Here is a 13191-nt window from a genome sequence, read left to right on the forward strand (position 1 = left end):
GGGAGTACAAATCGACCCAAAAGATTTGGAGGCTGTGTTGCCACTAAAGGAGAGGGAGCCACAGACAGTTGGAGAGGCCAAAACACTGCTGGGATTATTTGGCTACTACAGACCAAGATTTCTCCAGGATGGCCAAACCCATATTTGAGCTGCTACAAAGTCCATCAGAAGAAAAGGGGAAAACTGCCAAGCCCAAATCAACCGGAGGAAAAACCCAGGCCAAAAAGGTTAGCAATGGACAATGACATCCCAAGACACCAGCCCAGTGGACGGCTGTACACAGAGCCATCGGAGCCAAGGTGGTGGACATGCTAACCAATCCACTCATACTAGCATACCCAGACTGTGACTTACCCTTTGTGCTACACACTGATGCTTCCAATGACGGTCTAGGGGCTGTCCTTTACCAACATCAGAAAGGGAGACTATGTATAATCAGGTATGGGTCTAGAACGCTAACTCCAGAAAAGAAAAATGACCACCTCTACTCTGGCTAACTTGAGTTTTTAGCACTTAAATGGGTGATCTGTGACAAATTTAGAGACTATCTATACTATGCATCCACCTTTACCATATACATAGACAACAACCCTTTGACCTATGTTCTGAGCACAACTAGATTCAACATAGGTCACCGCTGGGTCGTGGAGATGGCCAACTTCGACCTGAAATACAGGCCTGGGAAATGAATGCAGATGCTGACACACTGTCTCGTTATCTTGTTCTCCCCAACCACATGTGTGATGACACAGAATCTATGCCACCAGAAGTCATCTCAGCGGTTTGGAATGAAAGCAGAGCAGTGAAAAATGTGGATGTTCCATGGGTGGCTGCGTTGCAAGTCAACTCTAGAGAGGGTGGTGTGTCACCTGAAGGCATGCCTGCCATCACACCAGAGGATAGGCTGCACAGAACGAGGATGCTGCAATCAGAGAAATCATCTCACTGAATAAAATGATGGAATCCAAATGAGAAAGAGAAAAAGCTCATGGGACCAGAAATGAAGAGACTAGTCCATGAGTGGAACAAGCTGGTCATGGAAAATGAAATTCTGTACAGACGGGCTGGACAACGAAAGCAAGTTATACTACTCAGCAAGCTGAAATCAGTGGTGCTGAATAACTTGCATGATGACATTGGCCACGTCGGAGCAGACAAAGTGATCCATCTAGTCAGGGAAAGATTTTACTGGCCATTCATGCAGCATGAAAAAGAAGACTGTGATCAGACAGTGTATCAAGCAGAAACGTCCCTGTGTTCCAGAGAAAGCACCTACGGGTTCTATCACTACGAGTGCACCCTTTGAGCTTCTCTCCGTCGACTACATGCACCTTGAGCCAAGCAAAGGAGGCTATGAATAAATTATTGTACTTGTCGATCATTTAACACACTTTGCACAGGCCTACCCAACGAAGAACAAGTCAGGAAAAACTGCAGCCGAGAAGATATTCCAAGACTTCATTCCTCGGTTTGGCTATCCTAGTAAGCTTCACCACGACCAAGTGCGAGAGTTTGAGAACAACCTGTTCCAGAGACTTGCAGGGATCTCACACTCTCTAACTACCCCATACCATCCACAAGGGAACCCTGTGGAAAGGATGAATAGAACACTCCTGCAGAATCTCCATACTCTGCAAGAAGAGAAGATGACAGAGTGGAAAGACCATCTACCAAACATCGTCCATGCCTATAACTGTACAAGGCACGAGGCAATGGGATACTCACCATTTTTCCTCCTGTATGGCAGAGCCCCACGCCTTCCTATCGGCCTACTTTTCGACCTTGAAACAGTGACAAGAACCCAACAGACATTTGCAGATAAGTGGGCAACAAAGATGCAAGATGCATACAAAATTGCTTCTGAGAACAGTCAAAAGTTCTCAGCGAAGGGAAGAAGTACTACGAAAAAGTGGTCAAAGGTGCAACTCTACAGCCAGGTGAGCGAGTCCTTGTGAGGAACTAATCGGAAAGAGGTGGCCCCGGGAAACTCTGTGCTTACTGGGAAAAGACAGTACACAGAGTTGTGGAGTGAATTAGAGAGGATCCAGTGTATAAGATCCAGTCAGGGTCTGGAGACAAAGCTCTGTGTGCTGCACCTCCTGTTGCCTGTAAATGACTTGCCAGTGCATCAGGACACTCCAAACAAACAACACTAAGACAAAAACAGAAAACAAACTGTAAAATGATTGACCAAGAATCTGACAGTTCAGATGAAGAGTAAAGCTACTATACTTACCAGCACAGTCCTCGGGACTATCAGAGCGATGTCAGACCACAACCAAGTCAATAAGAGTGGCGTACCAGACTGCAAGCTACTGCTCAGGAGTTCAGACCTACAGTGGCGGAGGAAATGGAACAGATCCAGCAACAGTCTGAAGGACCTGAACAGCATGGAGTGGAGGATGAAGTGTAGGAGAAACTCCAAGATGTTGTGCTAGTACAGCAGCAAGAGGTCAATGGAAAGGAAGTCTTATCTGTGAGAAGGTCCACGCGCACTTGCAGGCCCAGATACATTTTTAGCTATGAGAGTCTGGGACAACCGTCATACCAGTCATGGAGACAAGGAGCAAACAAAGTTGTGCTCAATTCTTACATGGTGACTGGAAACATGATGACTTATCCAGTTTTACAAGGAGATTACTGGCATGAAGGAACACCACTTGTCTGGACATGCTAGACATTGATTATAGACAGGCAAACAAATAGATGCTAGGAGTCATCAAAAAGAGGAGGGGATAGTGTAATGGGTTGAAAACAAAGTCATTAAAAACAGACACCCCTTTATTATATATTTATTTTTTAAGTCAATTTGTTTATGTATTTGTCTTCATTAATGTAAATTGTAAATTATACATGCATTAGTAGTCCATCAGGTCAATAGATGTCGCTGTTGCACTGTGGTAGTAGGAGAAACAGCAAATTCAGGCCAAGTGCCCACACCATTCTTCAGAATAAAGAAAGTGCCAGAATTTTGCAGACTTAAACTCGCTACAGACTGAGGCCGGTAAACACTAGTTATAGCCTAATGTTAGCTAGATAACTAACTTTGACCCTGACACCTGACAATAGCAATATCAGATCATAATTTTTCATATAGATTATACTTTACAGATTTCACCGGTATGCTTTTCACATAAATGGATTAACTTTATCCACAGAATGTCACAACAAAAATGTCTACTTATCAAAAAATGTACACAATATTTAGCAGATACTAAAGGGACCCAAGCAGCCCTAAAACAGCTATTTCAACCATTGTCCTCTTAATCTGACTCCTCTGTCAGTCTCAGCACAGAAAGTTTCTCACTATAAAGTATTGAGTATAGTTGAGCTGACAAATATCCATGGCGATTTACAGTCATGGGGGCAGTGCATTCAATTAAAGGAGATAAAATAACCACATATTGCAGTCATTGCAGGTAAAAACATTCCACATTACAGCAGCTATCTGCTAAATCAGTGCTAGTAAGAAAAGACAAGTGCTTAGTGCATGTATTAGTGCTTCCTCTGGCAGGAAATGCACATATTAATTGCACAGCCATTTTGTAGGAAATGGGGAGATTTATTCTCCATTCATGCCCGCAACCAATCAGAGCACACCAACAATGAATTTAAACTGTCCTAAAACCCAGAAACAGAGTTACCTCTGGTTTGTTCAGCCATTCCTATAGATAAAATGAATGGGTAAAGAATAGGGTTTTGGGATAAAAGACGAAAATTTGGTATGAGATTAGCACAGGTTTAGGAGATCTTATACGCTTGGTCAGTCAGTTAACATGGCCTTTATGAGTTATGAAGCCTTTATGTGCTTTTTTATTACATAAATGCTTCAAAATTCACAAAAAGTGATGTTAACTGATGAAGATTATCTCATAGAACAAAAATCTAAGTCTGTTTATCACAGACCATATTTTCTGCGTTTTTATCCAAAAACTTTACAAAAACTCCATTTTCACATAGGCTTGTCCAACGAACCATGGCGGAGTTAGTGCCTACAAAAAGACACAATTATTATTGGTCTCTGAAGAGGCACTTCCACCCTATTACACTTTGATAGCAGGATACCACAGGCGTCGTGGTTTCTATGCGTTTGATACCATTCCATTCACTCCATTCCAGCCATTATTATGAGCCATCCTTCCCTCAGCAGCCTCCTGTGCAGGGTACATATATATCAATTTATATAAGTGACATATTTTAACATGCGTTACATTTGGGCTTGTAGTTTGAAGTGATCAAAAATGACAGGATTGAGAATGGTTATTTGTTTTCAAAATAAATATACTTTTCTATTCATCAAACTACTTCCACAGGGTCAAATCTTTACTGAATAATAAAGCTTCTGTGATGAAGCAATATAAACAGAGATTTGTAGGTTTTTGGTTAATGGATATTGATCTTCAGCAACCTCTAGTGGCTGCTATGTAATTTTGTTTAATCACTGTCTCATTGTCCAGGTACCGGCAATGTTGTTGAGTTGCCCATCAGTCACATCATGCTCTTTATGGCACTGACCATCATGGTTGCCACAGTCATCGTTTACACAACCAGGAGGAACCATGTGTTGTTTTGTTGTCTGTATAGCAGAAGCATCTGGTATTGAGCTTCAGCCTGGTCCTGGAGGAATGACCCCTTGTTTCTTACTCTTCTCCCTGTGCTGGACTATACATGTTCAAACTGTCTGTGGACATTATTAAGTAACAGAGGACATTATACATGTTCAAATTTTTTTTTTTTTTTTTTTTTACAGCTGATGTGAATCTATGATAGCACACAGTGTGCTTGAAGGTGACTTCATAGTTGTATTCTCATCTTTTCGTATCTTTTTACATTTGCCTTAGAAAAAGTATTCTGGTAATTTAAAATCTGCTAAGTATTTTATTGAATCTTACTGTTTTAAAATATATTTTTTAACTAATAAAAATACAATATTTTAAACTGTTAGTTACAGGTGTTTTTACTTTACACTTCCACAATGTATGGTAAAGCATACATAATTTACCTGAATCATTTTTTTACAACCTAGCCAGCAGCACTGATAGGCCCAGGCTAGACTACTTTTGTCTTCTAGAAACATCAACAAATGACCGTCAGAGATTCTGTTATCTATTCCGACTTTCATTGAAAAACTAATCAAATGTAGTTAAAGGTTTTAGTTATTTCCATTGACATTACAAAGGACTGTAGCCTACACCCATTCTTCGAAATAACGCTACAGACTGGGATACTTACTCACTTTATTACCTTTATGTCCAGCTGAGTTTCTCACCGGGCATGGTGGCGCGTGTCTGTAATCCAAGTCACTGGGAGGCTGAGGTTGGTGGATCAAGTGAGCTGAGGAGCTCTGGGCTGCAGCACGATATGTCGAACGGGTGTCTGCACTAAGTTTGGTATTGATATGAATAACACATTCAAATCTCAATGCAGTATCCATAGTTACTATTTTACAGGGATGCTTATTTCCAACCTGGTCTCATAGCATTTCGTATTATTCTGTACATAAACAATCCATTCAGCTTCAGGGAAGTCGCCAGAACGAGTCATTTGCACAAGCTTTTGATTTCTATAAGTGGGCTGTTTTTTTTCACGGGACCTACCACTTTTTTTTTATGGGTGCCTGAGGGGTGTGGAATATGGCCAATATACCACGGCTAAGGGCTGTTCATAGTGCGACGCAACGCAGAGTGCCTGGATACAGCGCTTAGCCGTGGTATATTGGCCACATACCACAAACCCCCAAGGTGCCTTATTGCTATTATAAACTGGTTACCAATGTAATTAGAGCAGTAAAAATAACTTTTGTCATATCCGTGGTATACGGTCTGATATACCACAGCGGTCAGCCAATCAGCATTCAGGGCTCGAACCACCCAGTTTATAATAAAGACCATAGGCAGCTCGTGAGTCACAAGTTTGGGGAAGCTTACAATTTATCCTACCATCTCCGTGCCAGTTATGATTATTTTTATATGCGCAATTTCGTGGAACAGTTTCATTTCGATAATACTATTTAAGAGAAATGAAAACATTATCACGTGGTTAACCTGTTTATGATAGGGGGCAGTATTTTCATGGCCGGATAAAAAAACGTACCCGATTTAATCTGATTATTACTCCTGCCCAGAAACGAGAATATGCATATAATTATTAGCTTTGGATAGAAAACACTCAAGTTTCTAAAACTGTTTGAATGGTGTCTGTGAGTATAACAGAACTCATATGGCAGGCCAAAACCTGAAGATTCCAAACAGGAAGTGCCCTCTCTGACCATTTCTTGTCCTTCTTTAGCCTCTTTATTGAAAACAGAGGATCTCTGCTGTAACGTGACACTTTCTAAGGCTCCCATAGGCTCTCAGAAGGCGCCAGAATGTTGAATGATGACTCTGCAGTCCCTGGCTGAAAAACAGTAGCGCATTTGGATAGTGGTCGATCTGAGAACAATGAAACGGGCGCACGTGAAGAGTCCATTTTACATTTTCAGTCTTTGAACGAAAACTACGTCTCCCGGTCGGAATATTATCGCTATTTTACGAGAAAAATCACATAAAAATTGATTTTAAACAGCGCACATAACAAGCTAGCATATAATGTCACAAAAACCCAGAAGACAGCTAAATGCAGCACTAACCTTTGATCTTCATCAATGACAACCCTAGGACATTATGTTATACAATACATGCATGTTTTGTTCAATCAAGTTCATATTTATATCAAAAACCAGCTTTTTACATTAGCATGTGACGTTCAGAACTAGCATACCCCCCGCAAACTTCCGGGGAATTCGCTAACATTTTACTAAATTACTCACGATAAAACGTTCACAAAAAAAGCATAATTATTTTAAGAATTATAGATACAGAACTCCTCTATGCACTCTATGTCCGATTTTAAAATAGCTTTTCGGTGAAAGTACATTTTGCAATATTCTAAGTAGATAGCCCGGCATCACAGGGCTAGCTATTTAGACACCCAGCAAGTTTAGCCTTCACCAAACTCCGATTTACTATTAGAAAAGTTTGATTACCTTTGGTGTTCTTCGTCAGAATGCACTCCCAGGACTTCTACTTCAATAACAAATGTTGGTTTGGTCCCAAATAATCCATAGTTATCCAAACAGCGGCGTTTTGTTCGTGCGTTCAAGACACTATCCGAAAGGGTAAAGAAGGGTGAACGAGCACGGCGCATTTCGTGACAAAAAAATTCTAAATATTCCATTACCGTACTTCGAAGCATGTCAACCGCTGTTTAAAATCAATTTTTATGCCATTTTTCTCGTAAAAAAGCGATAATATTCCGACCGGGAATCTCAAGACACATTATCTTCACACGTTTTAGATGCTTTTCACTGACAGCCGCAACTCAATAATCAGCTAGGCATATTGCCACACACACTGCACAAGTTGCTGGCTTCCCAAATGGGCATAAGCCTCTGCACTTGTGATTTGAAACAATCTACAGCTATTTAAAAAATAATGAGCGAATGATCGTCTGTGGCTAAGTCAAGCTCTCTGGTAAAGTATTTTGAATGATTTTATTTAGAGGAGTAATTATAGAATTTTAGCAAAACATACATTCACTTTAGGGGAAGCCAGCATTCGAACAGAGCACTGTGCACTTGCCAACCTTTCTTTCTAATTTGCAAGTGGCTGAAAACAGATCTGTATATAATGAGATGCTCATGCCTCTGCCCTAACAATTCGAGTCGTTGTCTTAAAGGCGGGAATGCAGGCAACAAGCTTAGGTCTGCATATTATGTACACAAACACATTGGACTTATTTAGGACAGATTGGAGTGAGCCCTCTCGCTTCACATCTTCCTCACTGCTGAAACTAGTGAGAAAAACAGCGCCAGCCTGTAGACCATGTATAGTATTTGATGCTGTCTGGTCAGAAAAAGTATGAAATGCCATAATTATTTTGGTCAGACAGCAGCAGATACATGGTCTACACATACGGAGACAGAGGAACGCCGTTTCACTCGCTCAGATGCTTTATCTGAGATTGATGCGCCTTTGTCAACCCACGTCTTGGTCAAATAAATTATCTATTTTATTTGGATGGGCAAGGTGGTAGTGTAGGGCAGGCCAGCCCCCCTAGGGCTCACACATAATGCCAGCCCAGTTTAGTATGATGTTACATACACAAATTAATACATATCATATGAAATGTCCATCACGATTTATGTTACGAAATAGCAAAACGTATATGTTACGAATTCTAGCTAGGTGGCTAACGTTAGCTAGCTCGCTAACATTAGCTAGGTGGCTTTTGCTAACATTAGCTAGGCAAGGGGTTAGGGTTAAGGTTAGGGGAAGGGTTAGCTAACATGCAAATTAGTTGAAAAGTAACTGAAAACTACTAAGTAGTCGCAAAATTTCTAATTAACTAACAATTAAGTTGTCCGAACACGCAACCTTTGGGTTGCTTGACGTTCTCGTTTTTGACTTAAGTATCCTATCTAACCATTCCAAACATAACATACTAAATGTGAGTGTCCCGGATTTAAGTTTACTATGTTACATCTAGTCTGAGACCAGTCTGGAACTGTAACACTGTCCCCAGCAATGAAATCAGGTAGGGGACTGTGGATCTGTCTGCGTCCGTACTTCATCACATGCGATATCTGCATAAAGCACTGGCACGATTTTGACGGAACTTGGGTGAATGATGCGTCTTGCCATAGAGATCTGGCATTTACAAAATGACTGATTGGCCCAAGTTGGGAGCTATAGTAATTAACAGAAACGTGTTAGTCACATACAATATCTCAATTGGTCCAAGGAAGGGTGCCGCATCATTCATGGAGGACAATATGTTTATTGTTGCATTGCTACTAGTTAGTAAGATGCAGTATGAAAATGAAACACTTGTTTTATCATTTGATTTTTGCATTTTCTACAAGTCACCTCGATGAACCAACGCTGGCTAAGCTTCATTAGTTTGTTACAAAAATATCAGTGTCCCCATCTTTTGAGTTCGTAACAGCAAACTTCACAAGAGAGAGACCTTCAAAACAAATATTGAAGACACCACAACTGAAAAATATAGGTTTTATATTTACATTTTCCCTTTTTAAATGAGCTATCAGATAGAACTTGTACATATTGCATCTTCCCACAAAGCTAGTCTAAATGATTTGTAATTGTCTGTTAACTTTAGCCTCGGTTATGTCTAGGACTGAAGGAATATGAGAACATTGAAATTAAGCACACAATAGGTTAAAATGAACAGAAAATAGGTTAAAGGAACAATTAGCACTGGCAAATCTGATTGGCAAACAATGTCACTCAGGAATATTCCCCCCCCCAACCATAATCCCAATTCAGTAGACTGCAGGACAGCAGTATTATAAGAGTTGTGGCTGTTTTATCCAAGCAGCAAATAACCCCTAACCAACCAAAATGCATAGAATAGCAGCTCTGGTCTTTACAGGTCTATAGTACATGTTTATTATCCTCCTGGTAAAAGTCAGAGCGCATTTTGTGGGAAAACATTGCTACATTCAACAATTCAGTACATTTGGAAAGTATTCTGACCCCTTGACTTTTTCAACATTTTGTTACGTTACAGCCTTATTCTAAAAAAGATTAAATAGTTTCTTCCCCCTCTTATCAAATCTATACCCCATAATGACAAATCAAAAACAGGTTGACATTTTTGCAACTTTACATAACCCCTTACAGACACATGGATATTGTGTATCAAGGCTATCATAGGTCCATAGATGTGTATAGCCTACTATATGAATACCCTCATTCAAGAACAACATACAAATGTTCCTATCATACATAGGAGAGAAATCTGCCAATCTGTGGAAATACTACTCAGTTGCTCACAAACCAGTAAAAAAAAAAAAAGAGACATTGACACCCAATTACAAACCCTCTAAATGGCCAGGAGTTAACAGTAACAGATACACTAAAGAACACAGGATGAGGAGAGCCAATTGGTTATCAGTCCAAGAAACAACTAGATTAGGTAACAGCAATGGCAGTAACATTCAGGCTCAACTAATAAAAGATCTGATACTGACCAAACATGCATAAAGCTACACATACAAAAATCCTCACTCCAGCATTTGCAGTATTTTTACAGAGAAATTTTGCCAATCACAGCTATAAAAACAAAAATAATTAATCTCACATTTATACACAAGTATAACATCAGACAAAACAAATCCCATCTAAAAACAAAACATACAATAAGATATCAAATTATTACCAACTCATTTATTTTTCAAACAAAACATCACATCTTGGGCTTTCCTTCAGATATCCCTCAGGTACAGTATTCTGTATGTTGTGTTTCAGCTCAGACATGAGAAGTGCTTCAGTTCAACTACTACTCTACATAGTCTACTTAGAGGCCAAAGTAGACTACTGAATAGCTACTGTGCAAGGAGGACAGAGCTATACAAGGATAAACTGCATAACCAGACCTTTAACAACTAGCTGGTGCGCAATTTCTAATATTAAGGAAGTCTCGAGATTCTGCATGCCTGAGTTACAATACCTCATGATAAGCTGTAGTATTTTTCATAGCTGGCTATTTACCACCACAAACCGATCCTGGCAATAAGACCGCACTCAACGAGCTATATTAGGGTCATAAGCCAACAAGAAAATGCTCAGAGGCAGCGCTCCTAGTGGCCGCTGATTTTAATGCAAGAAAACTGAAATAAGTTAACTAATTTCTACCAGCATGTCACCTATGCAACTAGAAGTGGTGGAAAAAGTACCCAATTGTCATACTTGAGTATAAGTAAAGACACCTTAAGAAAATGACTCAAGTGAAAGTCACCCAGTAAAATTCTACTTGAGTAAAAGTCTAAAAGTATTTGGTTTTAAATGTACTTTAGTATCAAAGGTAAGTTTAAATAGCTAAAATATACTTAAGTATCAAAATTAAAAGTATAAATAATTTCAAATTCCTTATTAAGCAAACCAGACAGCACGATTTTTTTGTTTTACAAAGTATTTCTGTTTAGTGAATCTGCCAGATAATAGGCAGTAGGGATAACCAGGGATGTGCGTAAATTAGACACTTTTCCTGTCCTGCTAAGCATTCAAAATGTGACGAGTACTTTTGGGTGCCAGGGAAAATGTAAGGAGTGAAAAGTACATTATTTTCATTAGTGAAGTAAGAGTAAAATTTGTCAAAATATAAAGTACAGATAACCAAAAAATACTTTAGTACTTTAAAGTATTTTTACACCACCGGCAACTAGAGGGGGAAAACTCCCGACCGCCTTCACTCCACACACAGAAGCATACAACTCTCTCCATCGCCTTCCATTTGGCAAATCTGACCATAACCATCTTCCTGATTCCTGCTTACAAGCAAAAACTCAAACTGGAAGTACCATCGACACGCTCAATTGGAAGTGGTCCGATGAAGTGGATGATATGCTACATCACCGTTTTGCTAGCACAGAATGGAATATGTTCCGAAATTCATTCGATGGCATTGACCACATCAGTCACCAGCTTCATTAATAAGTGCATCGAATACGTCGTCCCCACAGTGACCGTACATACATATCCCAACCAGAAGCCATAGATTACAGGCAACATCCGCACTGAGCTAAAGCTTCTGCTTTCAAGGAGCGGGACACTAATCCGGACACTTATAAGAAGTCCCGCTACGTCTTCCGATGAACCATCAAACAGGCAAAGTGTCAATACAGGACTAAGATCGAATCTTACTAAACCGGCTCTTACGTTCGTCGGATGTGGCAAGGCTTGCAAACTATCACAGAATACAAAAAGAAACCCAATCACGAGCTGCCCAGTGACACGAGCCTACCAGACGAGCCAAATGCCTTCTATGCTCGCTTTTGAGGCAAGCAACCACACTGAACAATGCAAGAGCATCTGCTGAGCAGCTGGCAAGTGTCTTCTTCACTGACACTTTCTACCTCTCCCTGATCCAGTCCGTAATACCTACACTACAGTTCAAAAGTTGAGTCACTTGGAAATGTCCTTGTTTTTGAAAGAAAATCAAATTTATTGACAATTAAAATAACATCAAATTGATAAGAAATAGTGTAGACATTTAATGTTGTAAATGACTATTGTAGCTGGAAACGGCTGATTTTTAATAATATCTACATGCGTACAGAGGCCATTATCAGCAACCATCACTCCTGTGTTCCAATGGCACGTTGGTGTTAGCTAATCCAAGTTGATCATTTTAAAAGGCTATTTTATCATTAGAAAAACCTTGCATTTATGTTAGCACAGCTGAAAACTGTTGTTCTGAATCAAAGAAGCAATAAAACTGGACTTTAGACTAGTTGAGTATCTGGAGCATCAGCATTTGTGGGTTCGATTACAGGCTCAAAAATGGCCAGAATCAAAGGACTTTCTTCTGAAACTTGTCAGTCTATTCTTGTTCTGAGAAATTAAGGCTATTCCATGCGAGAAATTGCCAAGAAACTGAAGATCTTGTACAACGCTGTGTACTACTCCCGTCACAGAACAGAACAAACTGGCTCTAACCAGGATAGAAAGAGGAGTGGGAGGCCCCGGTGCACAAGTGAGCAAGAGGACAAGTACATTAGTGTCTAGTTTGAGAAACAGACGCCTCACAAGTTCTCAACTGGCAGCTTCATTAAATAGTACCCACAAAACACCAGTCTCAAGGTCAACAGTGAAGAGGTGACTCCGGGATGATGGCCTTCTAGGCAGAGATGCAAAGAAATAGCCATATCTCAGACTGGCCAATAAAAATAAAACATGATGAAAAGAAGAACAGGGCAAAAGAACAGACACTGGATAGAGGAACTCTGCCTAGAAGGCCAGCATCCCGAAGTCGCCTCTTCACTGTTGACGTTGTGACTGGTGTTTTGCAGGTACTATTTATTGAAGCTGCCAGTTGAGGACTTGTGAGGTGCCAATTTGATGTTATTTTAATGGATCTTTTTTTTGCTTTTCTTTAAAAAAACAAGGATATTTCTAAGTGACCCCAAACTTTTGAACGGTTGAGTACATGTTTCAAGCAGACCACCATATTCCTGTGCCCAAGAAAGCCAAGGTAACATGTTTAAATGACTATCACCCCGTAGTACTCACATATGTAACCATGAAATGCTGGTCATGGCTCACATCACTACCATCATCCCAGACACCCAGGACCCACTCCAAATCGCATGACGTCCAAACAGATCCATGGATGAAACAATCTCTATTG

Source organism: Salmo salar, chromosome ssa15, assembly GCF_905237065.1.
Source record: "Salmo salar chromosome ssa15, Ssal_v3.1, whole genome shotgun sequence".
NCBI lineage: Eukaryota > Metazoa > Chordata > Actinopteri > Salmoniformes > Salmonidae > Salmo > Salmo salar.